At 48.6% G+C, this 16028-nt stretch overlaps 3 non-coding genes across 3 annotated transcripts; all 3 read right to left on the reverse strand.

Annotated features, from left to right (window-relative positions):
- Window positions 1-2752: 2752 nt before the first annotated feature.
- TRNAK-UUU (transfer RNA lysine (anticodon UUU)) lies at window positions 2753-2825 on the reverse strand. Its single transcript has one exon. It is a non-coding gene; the product is annotated as a tRNA-Lys (tRNA).
- Window positions 2826-2901: 76 nt separating this feature from the next.
- On the reverse strand, window positions 2902-2974 carry TRNAK-UUU (transfer RNA lysine (anticodon UUU)). The gene has a single exon. It is a non-coding gene; the product is annotated as a tRNA-Lys (tRNA).
- Window positions 2975-3050: 76 nt separating this feature from the next.
- TRNAK-UUU (transfer RNA lysine (anticodon UUU)) lies at window positions 3051-3123 on the reverse strand. Its single transcript has one exon. It is a non-coding gene; the product is annotated as a tRNA-Lys (tRNA).
- Window positions 3124-16028: the final 12905 nt, after the last annotated feature.

The raw sequence follows: 16028 nt of genomic DNA on the forward strand, positions 1-16028 counted from the left end.
AATGAAACAGGTATAACATTGTAGCTATTGCAGTGGGGGATTAGAGCTAAGGACACGTAAACTCTGTCAAGCCTTGCTTGACTACCCTGCTGGGCGTGAGTGAATTGTGGCCGCCCGCCGCTTGTTATAGTGTGACCTACATCCTCCAAGTTATAGTCATCCACCAAGGACCTAAGTAAGTCGGCGCTTCGATCATGTACGTATGCCACTTTCGATCTATCCTCCGAAAAGCAAACACAATTAAAGTCTCCCAGCAGAATAACATTTCTTCCACAAGGCAGATACTGATTAAGTTGTTCAAAGAAAACACATCTCTCATTGACATTGTTGGGGGCATAGACAAACCAGACACCACTTTTCCCCCGTCAACGAAAAGTCCAAGACGATGAGGCGACCATTTTCAGACACAGTAATCATTTCCTCAATAATCCCCACACTATTGCGTATCAATACAGCACAGCCGGCAGATCTTGCTACGGCATGGCATACACAGACATTATAACACGTTGTGAATGGTGACACCATACGATCAGTCTGCTCTTGTTCTTCCACCTTTGTTTCTTGTACCGCAATTAGATCTAGCTCGTTTTCCATGCAAAGGCGGCTAAGCTGGTATTGCCATCATCTTGCAGCCAAGCCTCTGACATTATTTGTCGCTATGCGAATGAAGAATTTAAGTTATTCGCCATTTTGAATCAAGTAAATCAAGCAGAAAGATACGAATGGTGTCATTAGAAACATGCCTGACACTGTTCTATCAATTCTAAGGTGAAAAATCACAAAATGACATAGCATAACCAAGTCCAGTGAAATCTTCAACCGTACCTCGAATGTGTTGCTCGAAGTTTCCGTTGTTTCTTCCATTTCGAATCAGAAGAAGTCCAGCACCTTCGACGGCACCAAGCTTGTCCGCTAAGTGGGCGTCACCGCCGAACTTCTATCCGGCGGGATGTTCGGTTTCGGGCGTAGCGTCGCCCGTCGCACCCCCGGCGTCTTTGGCGGGGGTTCATCGTTATTCGGCTCGTTTGGTTGTCCATCCTGGGTAGCTAACTCATCATGAGTTCTCTTCACCACCACACTTGTGCCTTACTCGCTCGCGTCCATTGCCTCAGCATCGTCTGTTGGAATTTTCCCGCCGTGCGAGCTGAGAGAGCTTGCACCCGTAAACGCGTTCGACGTAGCGTGTTCCGGTTTAGAATTAGTGGGAGACGCAGAATCACTGGCCTTAGCCTTGTGGTCATCTCCGGACTTCTGTTCTGGAGTCTTCGCGTCCTCGCCACTGTTCTCCTCTGCTCTTTTCAAAGATTCCTCAACTTCGGCTTCATCCATCAACAGGTCGTTGACGTCTAATTCCCTCGTAGCTTTCTGCGTGACAGAGGCATACGTCTTCTCGCACTGCTCTTCTCCGTGGCCGTATCGGTGGCATAGTGCGCAGCGTGGCACGCGGCAGTCACGTCGAATGTGGCCGGTATTGCGACAGCGCAAGCATAGCGGGGCCCTGCCGGGCACCACCACAAGCGTCAGTTCACCTGCAACACGGATCTGATGTGGCAAGTCGTCCACCGTCACGCCCGTCTTCAAATTTAAGGCCACCAAGTGCGTCGAGGACTCATTGTCTTGCACACCTTGAGCACGCCACCGTTCCCGGGAGACGTCCGTCACTCTTCCGTACGGCAAGAGCGCCACACGTATGTCGTCATCCAGTACAGCTGCAACGGAAAAAGATCAGTACAAGTTACTCATCACCGGAGCGGAAAAATTGCGAGACGCGGCGCTATTGTAGCCGTATGCGCGAATAGCGAGAGTGCCTGGCACATTCCACTTTCCAAAGTAGGGGTAGCCGACAGAAAGCAGCCCATCCGAAAGCAGGCACTGCCACACGTTACTTTTGACAGTGCATCCCCAGCACATTTTTAAAGGAAAACGGTGATAAAGATAACGTCGATCGCCACGCTAGCGCAAAAGAAAAAAAAACAGATTATGTGCTTAGTCGCCTTAGCACATGATTTGGCTGATAAGACATCTACAGGCGTTAGTTTAAGATGTTGCATCTCTGATGGGCGAATGTCTAGGTGGGCTGCTTTCTGCCGGCCACCCCCGCTTTAGGAAATGGAATGTTCCTGGCACTCTCGCTCTCGGCGTACTCGGCAACAATAGCGCCGCGTGTCGCGATTTTTTCGTTCCGGTCATGATTCACTTGTGCCATTCTTTTTCCGTTGCAGCTGTACGTTGTGAAGCATCCAGTGAAGCTTGATACGCAAGGCTTGGTTGTTAGGGTCTATCACAACGCACCGCCTTTCCTTCACAATCAATTCCTTCAAAGCCAAAAGCTTTTGCACGCCGTCTCCGTCTTTGAAGGTTGCAGCCCATACATGACTCATCTGATACGCCCCCAGGGCGATAACTTCAGACAGCAGGCCTAGGCTAGCCCGTGTGTCACGGAAGTCTTCCACACGATATGGCCTTTCACGCACATCGGCATGCAAAAAAAGTGTTTAAAACAACTCGCCCTGTAGGTAGCTGAGGCAAAAGCACTTGATAATCCCGGTCATCAGAGCCAGAAATCCTGTTACCGCGGCACTGCTGGGCCGCTGAAGCCGCTCCTACGGAGCCCATGACACACACGTCCGTTCGCCTCGGCGTCCGGAAATGGAATCCGACTGAGCTACCCGGGCAGCTGTTTCGGGTGAGAGTGAATCGCCTGTCTGGACGCCATCGTTGGCTACCATAGCAAAAGGAAAAAAACGACACGCGCCCGAGCAGGGGCTCGAACCCTGGACCGTTAGGTTAAAAGCCTAACGCTCTACCGACTGAGCTACCCGGGCAGTTGTTTCGGGTGAGAGTGAATGCCCGTCTGGACGCCATCGTTGGCTACCATCGGAAAAGGAAAAAAAGGACACGCGCCCGAGCAGGGGCTCGAACCCTGGACCGTTAGGTTAAAAGCCTAACGCTCTACCGAATGTGCTACCCGGGCAGTTGTTTCGGGTGAGAGTGAATCGCCCGTCTGGACGCCATCGTTGGCTACCATCGGAAAAGGAAAAAAAAAGACGCGCCCGAGCAGGGGCTCGAATCCTGGACCGTTGGGTTAAAAGCCTAATGCTCTACCGACTGAGCTACCCGGGCTTTTTTTTTCTTTTTTACCGACTTGGCCGGGCAAACAAAACAAAAATACAATGACATGACAATAAAAGCACAGGTCAGTTTCTAGCTAGTGCACGATGATAAAATGGGTTAAATGATTTTAGTTGGTCGAGGACAGGCAGCCACTCAGGCTGAGGAGCTTGCTGTCCGAAAACTTCCTGAGTATACAGGATGCTCTCAATGAAATACTGATGAGCCGGATTCACAACAACATGTTCATGCCTGACATCCATTCGCGTACGCCATAGGCTGTGCATGCAGAGCAACATTAGCAGGTCGCAAGGCACTTCACCTGGCTCTGCACATGGTAGGAAGCGTATTCCAAAAGGAGTCAGGGGGAAATCTTTTTTCAGTGTGCGCTTCAACACATCCCAAAGAAAAACAGCGTCATGACAGTCGAGAAAGATATGTTCTATAGTTTCCACTTTCTTGCAAATAAGACACTCTACTGACCAAGGTAAAAAAAGGCCTTTGCTTTGCAACCATGGCTTCACTGGGAGGGTTCCAGTATGCAATTGAAAAAAGAAAGAACGCACTGAAGGCTTCACCGGCATTCTTTTGACTCTTTTTAGCACATCCCTTTCGGGACCCAGAAGATAAGCACTGCGATAAACAGGCACTGGCAGAAACACATCAAGCAGGTCCTTGTACATCTTTTTCCTTGTTACAATGGTTAGATACTCATCGGAAAATTTTGACCGAAGAATACGGACTGCTGCAACAACTTCTTGCAAAAAAGCACTTAACCCACTCCGCCCTGTTGACATAGATGACACAACATAATCAGGCAGTGATTCTGACAATCGCACTTTTATAACAGTTCGCAGAAAATCATTATCTTGACGCAAGAAAAAGAATCTAGTGACTATCTGTCTCAGAAATAAATTTGACAACCCTAGCCCCCCGTTCCGCACCTTGTGGAACAGATTGCATCGGCTGGTACGTTCCCATGTTGACGCCCAAATAAATGTTGCAAACACTCTGTGCAACCTTTGCACTGAAGTCCTTGGCAAAGTTAACGCTTGCAGAACGTAAAAAATCCTCGCTACTAAAAACATGTTGCACACCGCAGCTCTTGCGAACATGGAAAAGTTGTGACCGCCCCATTTGCTTGTCTGAGCTTTGACTCGTTCGGTTTCATGGGCCCAATATTCTTTGCTTTCTCTGTAGTTGGTTGGCGGCACGCCGAGGTACTTTCCTGGCGTGTCTACCCACTTCATTCGACAGAATACTTCTGGCGTGACCTGCCACTTTCCATGCCAAAAACCAAAACATTTCTGCCAGCTTATCGCGCAGCCACTTGCATCACAAAAATTTACGGCTTCTCTCACCACTTCTTGCACGCTTTCCTGGTCTCTGCAGAACACTGCTATATCATTTGCATATGCCAATACCTTCACTTCATTATGACAAAAGGCGTAACCTCGAATGTTTTGCGTAGTTAACAGCTTTAAACAAAAGGGCTCCAGGTAAAGTGCAAAAACAGTGGAGAAAGAGGGCAACCCTGCCTCACTGACGACAAGACAGGAATACTATTACTCAGGCGGTTATTAATTATGAACCTTGATGTACAGCCATCATAAACCATTTTCACGCCATCAGTGATGATACATCCTACATTCACATGTTCCAAAAGCACAAACAAAATTTCATGCACAACTTTATCAAACGCCTTATGCAGGTCCAGTTGCATCATGGCGACACGACCCTCCGTTGCATCACAGCATTCAAGGACACTTCTAGCTACGTGTATGTTAGTAAAAATGGATCTTTCTTTTATGCCGCAGGTCTGGTGTGGGCCAACAAGGGTTTTAATTACTGTTTGGAGTCGTCCGGCTAGCACTTTCATATAAATTTTGTAGTCTACGTTAGTTAAGCTTATTGGGCGGTAACACTCAACTGACTGCAACCTACTCGGGTCGTCCGATTTTGGGATCAACACCACGTGGGAAGTTCGAAAAGACGGCGGAGTTAACTTTCTTTCGTAACACTCGCTTTTTACGCGCTGTAATGCTATTGCCATTTCTGTTTTCAAAGCCTTGTAAAGTGCGGCACCGAGGCCGTCCGGCCCAGGCGACTTGTTCAAGCTCAGCTGCTGTATTGCAGCTTCGATTTCTGCTGCCGTTATGGGCTCCTCAAGTACCTGCGCCAGGTCCTCCTCGACTCTTGGCATTAGCGACAGGAATGCAGTTTTGTGATGTTCAACATCAGGCGTTTTAAGGCTGAACAAGTTTTGGTAATATTCCAGAAACGCCCTTTCAATCACCTCAGATTCGGAAGTTACGTCATTGCGATAACAAATTTCCTTTATCTCTTTCGAAACTGCATACTGTTTTTCGTCGCTGAGCGCCCTTTTTGTGGGCGTCTCCCCAAGCCAAAATCTTTCGCTGCGTGCCCTTATCACAGCACCTCGATATTTCGTTTCATCTATTAGTTCAAGCTTAGTTTTGGTCTCTTTTATTTCTTGTCTGTACAACCCCGGCTTGACGCCTTCCATGCTGAGCATGAAAACAAGCTCGGTACGAAGTTCCTTTTCTTGATGTTTTTCTTTACGCTTTAAAACACATGCTCTTTCTATAGCGGCCACTTTCACGTCGCATTTAAATTGTTCCCATGTTTGTATAAAGTCTGTCTCTTTTTCTAACAAGCTTTTGACTGAGTCTTTTAGTTTCTTGCTAAACTCGTCATCCTCCAACAATGAGTCATTAAATTTCCATAATTCCCAACTAAACTTGACAGTCCTTTTCCTCTCCCCAAGTGTGATGACGACTAGAGAATGATCACTGAAGCTGACGTGCACAGTCTGGTACTGGGAACACAAGGGCACAACTTCAGAAGGAACATAAATTCTGTCCAGCCTTGCGTGACTAACGCCTTGGAAATGCGTGTACTGTGCTTGTTCTGAACCTTGCATTATAATGCCAATATCTTCCAATTCTGCTTCATTAATCATCTCAGACAGTAGCCCGGCACCCGTGTCCTGCAGGGTTTTGTTGCTTGTTCTATCTTCAGGTCTACACACGCAGTTGAAATCTCCAAGCAATAGTACACGCTTTTCTGTCAGCAGGAAAGGTTGAACACGGCGAAAAAAGGCATCTCGTTCGGGAATTCTATTAGGTGCATATACACACACAGCTCTCCATTCTACACCAGAAAAGTAAAAATCGCATGCTACAATCCGGCCACTTTCACAGGAAAATACAGTTTCCACAGCAACTTTGCCGTTTCGAGTTAAAATCAGACACCCTCCCGACTTTCCTTTTGCATGGCACACGCAAACACTGAACTGTGCACGGTAAATTTCTGCCATCGCACCTGTCAACTCTTCGCTTTCAATTTTTGTCTCTTGAACAGCCAACAGATCGATTTCGTTTTCGAACAAGAGACGTTTAAGCTGATTTTGCCTTCTTCGCGCAGAAAGACCTCTCACGTTCAGTGTGGCAATATGCAAGCTAGTTGTTAGTTGAGGCGCCATCTAAATGGTTGGGATTCGCCGCTCTCAAAGTGACATCGGTTTGCAGCTCACCTCATCAAGAATCCTTCCAGCTTGCAAAGTACGGCGGTGTCAGCACTGAACCCGATCGAAGACCGGGTTACCAACACGAAGACCCTGCAAGGCACCTCCGCTAAGGCGGAGGGACACCCGTCGAAGTCCTACGATCAGGAGGGATGTTCGGCTTGGGCTTGTAGGCCGCACGTCGAACAGGAGGCGCTTTGGGAAGAGGTTCCTCATGGTCCGTCCCGTCGTAGCTCGTCGCCTTGTCATCAGCTTCGTCGTGCGTCCTCTTCGCTGGCAAAGTTGACGCCGCGGGCATCTCCGTGTCAACGTCCTTCTCGTCGGTCGATTCCAAAACCGTCTCAGCTGCACCTACCGCAGCATCATCTGCTTTTCCCGCGTCCGCCTCAGTTCTGGTGTCAGGCACAGGCGGTTCTTCTGAGTTGGCAGCCTCATGTTCCGTGGGAAGCGTTGCTTTTTCTGAGGCTATGCTTTTCGGTACTGCGTCTTCCCGACTCTCACGGGTCGCCTCTACTGCGTCGACTTCGTCAATAATATGCTCCTCAGTAGTATCCCTACGACCAGGACCAGCTACGGTAGCATATGTTCGCACACACTGGGCGTCGTCGTGGCCGAAGCGACGACAGAGCCCGCAACGTGGCACACGGCACTCCCGACGTATGTGTCCGGTGCCGCGGCACCGGAGGCAGAGCGGAGCTCTGCCAGGAACGTGGACGAGTGCGACGTCCTCTCCAACACGCAGCTGGTGCGGTAAGTCCTCGATGGTAACGCCCACCTTCAGCTTCAATGTCACTGAGCGCGTAGTAGACGACTTGTCGACGCAGCCTTTGACTCTCCACTTGTCCCGAGTTATGTCGGTCACTTTTCCAAAAGCCGCCAGAGCTGCCTTCACGTCGTCATCTTTCACGCCGTGTAGCAGCCAGAACAGCTTCAGCCTGACGCCCTGGTTGCATGGGTCAATGACCACACACCGGTGGTCCTTGACGTTGAACGCCTCCGCCTGTAGCATTTTGTTTTTTCCTTCTTCATTGCAGAATGTCACGGCCCAAACATGATTCATCTGATATGCCCCGAGGGCAACCACTTCCGGCAGCAATGACAGACGCTCAAGAGCGTCACGAAAGTTTTCAACACGGTATGGCCTGGCTTGGACGTCGCCATGCAAAAAAACAGTATGCAAAACGCTCGAACCTGTTGGCAAATGCGGCAAAATCAGCTGGTAGTCCTCGTTCGGTTTGATCGTACTCCTGATACCGCGGCCCGGCTGGGCCGCTAAATCCGCTCCTTGGGAGCCCATGATACACACGTCCGTCACGCTCGGTGGCCGGAAGTAGAATCCTGAGCTACCCGGGCTTTCTTTCTTCATTGCCGGTGAACAATACATACACAGGAAAAAAATCGCTGGCCGTCCATAACTGCCCCCCAGTCCGGTGGCTGAGGTTGACTGCGAAGAGCATCTCTCAGAAAAACTACTTTCTATAATGTTTTCCGAGATTGGTCGCACATTTGCGTCTGCGTGCCTAGCCGCCATCCTCGTTTTCCAGATGCTGTGGAGGCCAAGTAACATAAACATGTCGTATGGAACTTCGTCACTCTCTACTGGTAGAAACCGGATGCCATAGGCAGTAACCGGTAGTTCTTTTTAAGCATGAAATGCTTTTAGCTCCCGTTGTCGGCAGTGTGGTGACGTCACGCCGAGACCGAGATCCACTCATCCGGGCACTGAAATCCACTCATCCGGGCACTGAATTCCAGTTATCCGGGCACTGAAATCCACTCATCCGGGCTCTGAAACGAGAACATCCGGGCACCGTACGAGACTTAACCAGATTTAACGAGACTCTCTAAGCCCTCCTACGCGACCGGCATGCAAGCGCCGGTTGGTCTCCAAACGAGACAAAAAATAACTGCTGCCAGTGCCTTCTCAATGTTTATCAAGATATCAGTGGAGCTGTGGGTTTGATAATGCACGGAATTATAATTTCCGATTTCTAATAACGCGTGCAAAAAGCACATAAATGCCACGTTACACTTCGTTGTCATACGTGATCTGGGGGAGAAGTGCTGCGTTCAAAGGGCAAGGCATCGCGCCGAACGGGTGGTGGCGTTCCTCCCTTCCATTACGGCGCGGTTCGGGTGTCCACCGAGATGGCAGAGAATTACTGCGCCATTTCCTTTCCTCAAAAAACCTTCCGTTCAAATGGCAAGGCATCGCGCTGAACGGGTGGTGGCGTTCCTCCCTTCCTGTACGGTGCGGTTCGGGTGTCCACCGAGATGACATTAGGCCCGTAAACATTTCATGCTTACTCTACTCTCGGTTACGGGAGAGGCAGAGAATTTTTTTTTGAAGTTCTTTGTAAGATATCCCATTGGAAAACCGGGTCCCAGCAGTCGATAAACACATTTCCAATGGTCTCGGGTTTTTTACAGAGTATGCAGTCGATGGTGCACGGCATAGAGAGTTTTCGAATAGGGTCGGGGCAAATGGGGTAAACCTATCCGCATGCGCTTAGCGTTAGGGGAACGGGTTCACATTTTCTGTCCATAGATAGGGTCGCGGATGGTCGCTTTGCGTTGCTTGAAGGCAGCGCCATGACGGCGGGAAAGAGAAGCTTGCGGAACAAATAAGTTAATATATATGCTGTATTTTTCATTGCGCAAATAAAACGACACACAAACTGTTGCAGTAGCAATTTCTACTTAGGAAATACGAAAAATGATGCAAATGCTTTTTGTTATGCGGAAATGTTGACTCCGATGCAATACTATCCACACAGGAAGTTGCCGCCGCTAACAGCCGCTTGCCCCCGTGGGCGTGCCTTGCTTCATTTTGTGCGTAAGTTCTGCGCTCGCTTTGGCGCTAGCATCGCAAGTGTTCAGGTTCATGGCGGGAAAAAGGTGGGGTAGCAACTGCCGATCTATGCTTCTGCTTGAAAAAGCCTACGTTGAAGGAATCTTGCGCTACTGTCTACCAGTGCTTCAAAGATTATCTACATCAAGCAATAAGACTCTCAATGCCGCACGGAACAACTGCCTGCGAATATGTCTTGGCCTCCCAAAGGGTTCCTCTGCATCAGGAACAGTAGCGGAGGTAGGATGTCTCCCACTAGAGGTGATTGCCGCCCAGGAAACTATGCGTACCCATCTCCGCCATGTCCTGCAAGGGAAGAAGCACTTCCTACACCGTGTCCACCTAACTCACAGCAACTCTAGCTTTGGCCAGGCAGTGCAGCTCCTGCCCCTTCCTACTATTAATCAGCCACAGAAACTACTACCTCTGGCCTTTCCTCCATGGACACTCTCTCCTCTAAAGGTGAAGAAGTCTGTTCGAGGTGTGAATGCAAAGAGCCGCATGCCACAGGCAGCGCTTCTGCAAGCTACTCTCGCCTACGTAATCGAAGAATATACGCAGCACACCCATATCTTCACCGATGGTTCAACTACTAAAGAAACCTCTTCTTGTGGCCTTTATGTGCCCTCAACAGGCCATGCCCTTTCTTACCGGCTGCAGCGGAGGACATCCTCTACATCAGCTGAGCTTCACGGCATTAAGGAAGCTGTTTCTTACATCCTGCGCCGAACCGCCGGCCGTTGGGGTATCTTCACCGATTCAAAAGCATCTCTGCAGATCCTGGCCAACCTGCTGAAGAAAACGAACCACCAGCCAGTTTCCCTGGACATCGGGTATATACATCATTTAGCTGTTGCCGCAGGCCACTGCATAACATTTCAGTGGGTACCTGCTCACTGTGGCATTCTGGCTAATGAAAAAGCAGATGAAGCGGCCCGTAAGAGCCATCAACATCAGAGATACATTCGAAGTTTTTTGACGAAATCTGATGCGTCCCAAATGGCTAAAAATTTTGCTTACGAAGAAACGTATCGGCTTTGGAGTTTGCCGACACATCAGTACCAATTTCTTCACTCAGTCGACCCACATCTTAGATCAAGACTCTCACCCAGAATTCCTCGACAACTGGAAACACTTTATCACCGACTTCGTCTGAATGCTGCATATACAAACGGCTTGCGATACCGTTTTGGACAAATGAACAGTCCGCATTGTGACAACTGTGCCTCGATAGAAACTGTGGAACATATCCTGCTTCCCTGCTGAAAAAAAGTTCTATGATGCAATAACCTCATAGATCATTCATCATAGAATATCATACAATCTGTATGACATATCATACAATCTGTATGATATATCATACGAATTGTATGATATATCATACAGATTGTATGATATGTCATACAGATTGTATGATATTACGAATTGTATGATATATCATACAGATTGTATGATATGTCATACAGATTGTATGATATTCTATGATGAATGACCTATGAGGTTATTGCATCATAGAACTTTTTTTCAGCAGGGTTGAGTGCCCTGCGTATGCTAACGAGCGTGTGTACTATGAACATTGCATGCAGAAGCTCTGCCCAGTGCCCCTAACAATGGACAAAGTTTTAGGTCCCTTAGCCTGCTCCAGGCAACAGAGACTTGCAATGAACTTTCTTTTTACATATTTAAAAGACATTGGACATCTCGATAAGCTCTAAATTCACTTGCACGTTACCTTCATGCATTCTTCATGCAGTGTACTTCGTCAGCCCATTTGTCGGACTATGCACTCCATCATTCCATAGGTCACATCAATACTCGCCATTGCATCCTTAGAACCCATTTCATGGCCGCATTTTATCTTCGTTTCTTTTTTTTTCTTCCACCTCTTCCACGCTGCTCTCCTTCAGTCTCTATCTCCCAAATTCTCCTCCCTACGCAGAGTAGCATGCCAGCGATATTGAAACGCCGGCTAAATTCTCTGTTTTTCATTAAAGAGCCCTCTCTCTCTCTCGCTATACAAGAAATGCTTTTCACATTTTTTTTAATTGTTTGGCTCGTACAGCGCAATCTCGGGTGGAACCCGCAATGGTAACAATCGCAAATGTAATTATTTTCAGTTTTGCATACGTCCGCGCGAATAAAATCATCATCATCATCATCAGCCTGACTACACCCGCTGCAGGGCAAAGGCCTCTCTCATGTCTTTCCAATTAACCCTGTCCTTTGCCAGTTGCGGCCACTGTATCCCCGCAAACTTCTTAATCTCATCCGCCCACCTAACTTTCTGCAGTCCCCTGCTAGGTTTGCTTTCTCTTGGAATCCACTCTATTACCCTTAAGGACCAGCGGTTATCTTGCCTTCGCATTACATGCCCTGCCCAAGCCCATTTCTTCCTCTTGATTTCAACTAAGCTGTCATTAACCCGCGTTTGTTCCCTCACCCACTCTGCCCTCTTCCGATCTCATAACGTTACACCTATCATTTTTCTTTCCATAGCTCGCTGCGTTGTCCTAAACTTAAACTGAACCCTCTTTGTTAGCCTCCACGTTTCTGCCCCATAGGTGAGTACCTGTAAGATACAGCTGTTGTATACTTTTCTCTTTAGGGATATTGGTAAACTGCCATTCATGATCTGAGAGAACCTTCTTCTATCTTCTAGTTATTTCCCTCTCATGATCCGGATCTGCGATCACTACCTGCCCTAAGCAGACATATTCTGTTAATACTTCCAGCACCTCGCTACCAACTGCGAACTGCTGTTCCCTTGCTAGGTTGTTGAACATTACTTTGGTTTTCTGCATGTTAATGTTTAGCCCCACCATTCTGCTCTGCCTGTCTAACTCACTGATCATGCCTTGTAGTTCTTGTCCTGATTGGTTTAACAAGTCAATGTCATCAGCGAATCGCAAATTACTGAGGTATTCTCCATTAACTCTCATCCCCAACAGTTCCCATTTTAGGCCTCGGAATACCTCCTGTAAGCAGGCGTTGAATAGCATTGGCGAGATCGTGTCTCCCTGCCTGACACCTTTCCGTATTGGAATTTTATTGCTGTCTTTATGGAGAACTATAGTAGCTGTAATATCTTTATAAATATCTTCCAATAAATTCATGTAACACTCTTCCACACCCTGATTCCGCAATGCCTGCATGACAGCTGTGGTTTCCACTGAGTCAAATGCTTTCTCGTAATCAATGAAGGCTATATATAGGGGTTGGTTATAATCTTCGCATTTCTCTATCACCTGATTGATCGTGTGAATGTGGTCTGTTGTCGAGTACCCTTTACGGAAGCCTGCTTCGAAAGCCGGGATGCCAATTCTTTGTGACGCCTTTTTGGGACCAAAATTGCAAACCTGTTTGTGGAGATGAGTAGTTCGAACCTCCTGTGCTTTCTGACGTCAATCGACGCGTACTCGCTAAGCCTAGCAGCTCTGTAAGCAGGGAAGGAACGTGAAAATTTGGCATGTTTTATCGTTAAAATTTTGTGGATCAGGCTACTTCAGCCAAAGCGAAAGCCTCGCGCGCCTTTAGTTTACCGTGAGCGTGAGGCACAGAGTAGCGGCAACGACGAATCGGTGATGGAGCGAGAGGGCCCACTTCGATAAGCGCCGCTATATTGACCCAACGAAAAGCGGCTTTGGGGCGCACACTATTTCGCCGATTTAGCGTTAGCGTCGCCCGCTCACCCAAACAGCCAAGGGCTGTTAGCGTTCTGCGCATGCGCAGTAGTATCCCACTATTGACCTATGACCCAAAGCGATCGGGTGACCCTGTAGTAAAGCTCCCTACTCTCTAATGCCTTTATCGTTTAGCCATGTTTTCACCGGAAGGGTACCAGAACGAAGTTTAAAGAAAAAGTATTTGACGGTCCGTCTTACCGGTGTAATGATCGGAGGCCCAGCCAGCGGAGAACGGCGAGCCAGTCAGACGCCGTCAGGTATGCGGCCAAAAGCGCTGCTGTTTTTCGAATACGCAAGGAAAAGCTGGCCTGGGGGCGGCTTCTGGCGACGGCGTTGGCGTGGACAAAGACTCTAATCCCCTTCGCCGGCGATGCTGAATGCGGCTCTGGTGCCGGACTGCCCTCCTGGGGACTGGCAGCGGAAACAGGCGAGCCAGCCGGGCGCCATCAGGCCACTTCGGCCGAAGCGCTGCTGCTCGGGGAAGACAAGAGACACTGCGTGGGGCAGCTACTGGCGACGGCGTCGGCGTACACAAAGGCGTCTAATCCCCTTCGCCGGGAAGGCTGAGTGCGGCGCTTCTCCTGGACTGCCCGTGGACCGACGGACGAGACCCAGTGGCGACGACGGCGGGGGCGACGGCGCCGCCAGCTCAGTGCCAGCGTGCGCCCTGGGCAGCAGACAAAGCCGAGGGGCGACACGGCTGATTTGTCCCTTCCACCGAACTGAAGAGGTCACCGGTGTGAGCGGTCAGCGCTCGCGTCCCCATCGATCAAGCTCATCAGACAGCAGCAACGGCCTTTGGGCCTGGTCAAACAGTTCGCGACTCAGAGACGCCAAGTTCCTCCTTGCCCGTGTATGTGTATGTCTGTGCGGTGTGCGCCGTCACGTGGGGAGGGCGGAGCCTAAGAAGACGCTAGCAGCCCATTGGACGCTCAACCAGAGATCAGATTCCCTAGCTAGATGCCTGGGGAATCTGAACTGCATTTAAGCAGCAATCTGCAGTGTGCCAGAGGATCCTCCCCTATTTTCTGACTTTAGTCTCCTTGCTACTGTACAAAATGTAAAATAAACGTTCCAGCTCGCTATTCCACCCGAAGGCTTCCCCTCCGTAGTCTGCCTGCTTCGTCCTAACGCGGTGAAGACCCTGGTCCCGATTCCTGAGCACATCACCGGCATCTTCCTAACTCGATTTAGCACATTTTGCCTGGGCCTCCGCAGTAAAAGGATCGGTATAAGGGAGCAGGTATAAATATATCTAGCAAAGCCTTGTGCAATTTTTTTCTGGGTACAACACTCAGATACTCTGTCGAAAAATGAGCGCTCAAAGTGCGAAAGGCAGCCACGACTTCACGTAAAAAACCTGCTACAGAACGATTCGTGGATGGGAAGCTGGACACAGCAAATTTTGGTAACACATTGCCTAAGCCCACCTGCAACATCGTGCGCAACAGAGGATCGGTTTGACCACGTAGAAACAAAAACCTTGAGACAACTTGTTTCAGAAAGAGATTGGAAAGTCCAAGGCCACCCCTTTTGACCGGAAGGAACAGATTAGCTCGACTAGTTCGCTACCAATTCGAGCTCAAAATAAAAACAGCATTCTATGCAGCTTCTGCACGTTTGCTCGGGTGATGAGCAAGAACTGCAAAAAATACCAAATTCTGGCTATTAAAAATAAATTACACACACTTGCACGCGCGAAAACAGAAAAGTCCCGTCCTTTCTATCCATCCGCTTTTTTCTTTGCACTCTGCGTTATCTCACCTCACAACTCTGTACTGTTCTTAGTGCTGTAAGGGTGCCCCCAAATACTTCGCACCGGAGGTCGTCCACTGAATGTTAGCAAACACTGCTGGTGGTGGCGGTGACAACTTTTTAATGAACAAAAGGAGAGTTCGCAGGCCAAAAATGGCCCTTTATATAGGTGGAGTCCTTAGTCCGGGACGCCGCTGAACGAGGCCGCTACCCGCGCCCGTTGGACTATAAACCTTTGAGACTCCAGCCCCGAGCAGTTGAGCAGAGCTGCAGGTGTGCTCTCCAAATCACCGTGCCAGAATCCAATGCACTTATCCCAGTTAACTTCACACCCAGTCTTTTTGCAATAGTACCCCGTAACTTTCACAACTTCTTCAACGCTTTCTTGGTCCGCGCAAAAAACAGCAATATCATCAGCGTAAGCAAGCACTTTTACTTGCGCCGACTGAAGAGTGAAACCGCAGATCCCATCATTGTGTAACAGCGATAACAGGAAAGGCTCAAGATAGATCGCAAAGAGCAGAGGCGACAGCGGGCAGCCCTGCCTGACCGAGGAACAGACAAGCAGAGGTTCAGTAAGCTGTTTGTTGGCTATAATACGTGTAACGCAGTTTTCGTGCGCCATCTGTACGTCTTGTAATATCACAAAGTCGCTTAATATGGGTAAGACACATGATCCAATGCAAATGACTTTCGCCTTTAAATAGATGTAAATAGGTCAAAAGCGATAAACGTACCTTTAAGGTAAAATGCTAATAGAGTAAAAAAATTGTTTACAGACATGCCAGCTGAATTTTTCCTGCTTAAAGGCATTTACATTGGATCATGCGCCGCGTCCATATTAAGCGACTTTTTTTTTAGACAGCATTCACCAGGCTTTCAGCACTTTTTTTTAAACTCGGACGAGTTCGTCAAAGTGTACCGATATGATGATGTTTTCATATTTTTAGACAAGCAGTGCCCTTTACACTACTGCGCTATTGTTAACAGGATTTTAGATGCTTTTAGAAAGCATGGGAAGGGAGCTACATTCACTTACGAGACATCGGATAACGACAAACTTCAGTTTTCAGATATCCGG

The sequence above is a fragment of the Amblyomma mixtum genome, chromosome 6 (assembly GCF_055824585.1).
Source record: "Amblyomma mixtum isolate Tamu chromosome 6, ASM5582458v1, whole genome shotgun sequence".
Lineage (NCBI taxonomy): Eukaryota > Metazoa > Arthropoda > Arachnida > Ixodida > Ixodidae > Amblyomma > Amblyomma mixtum.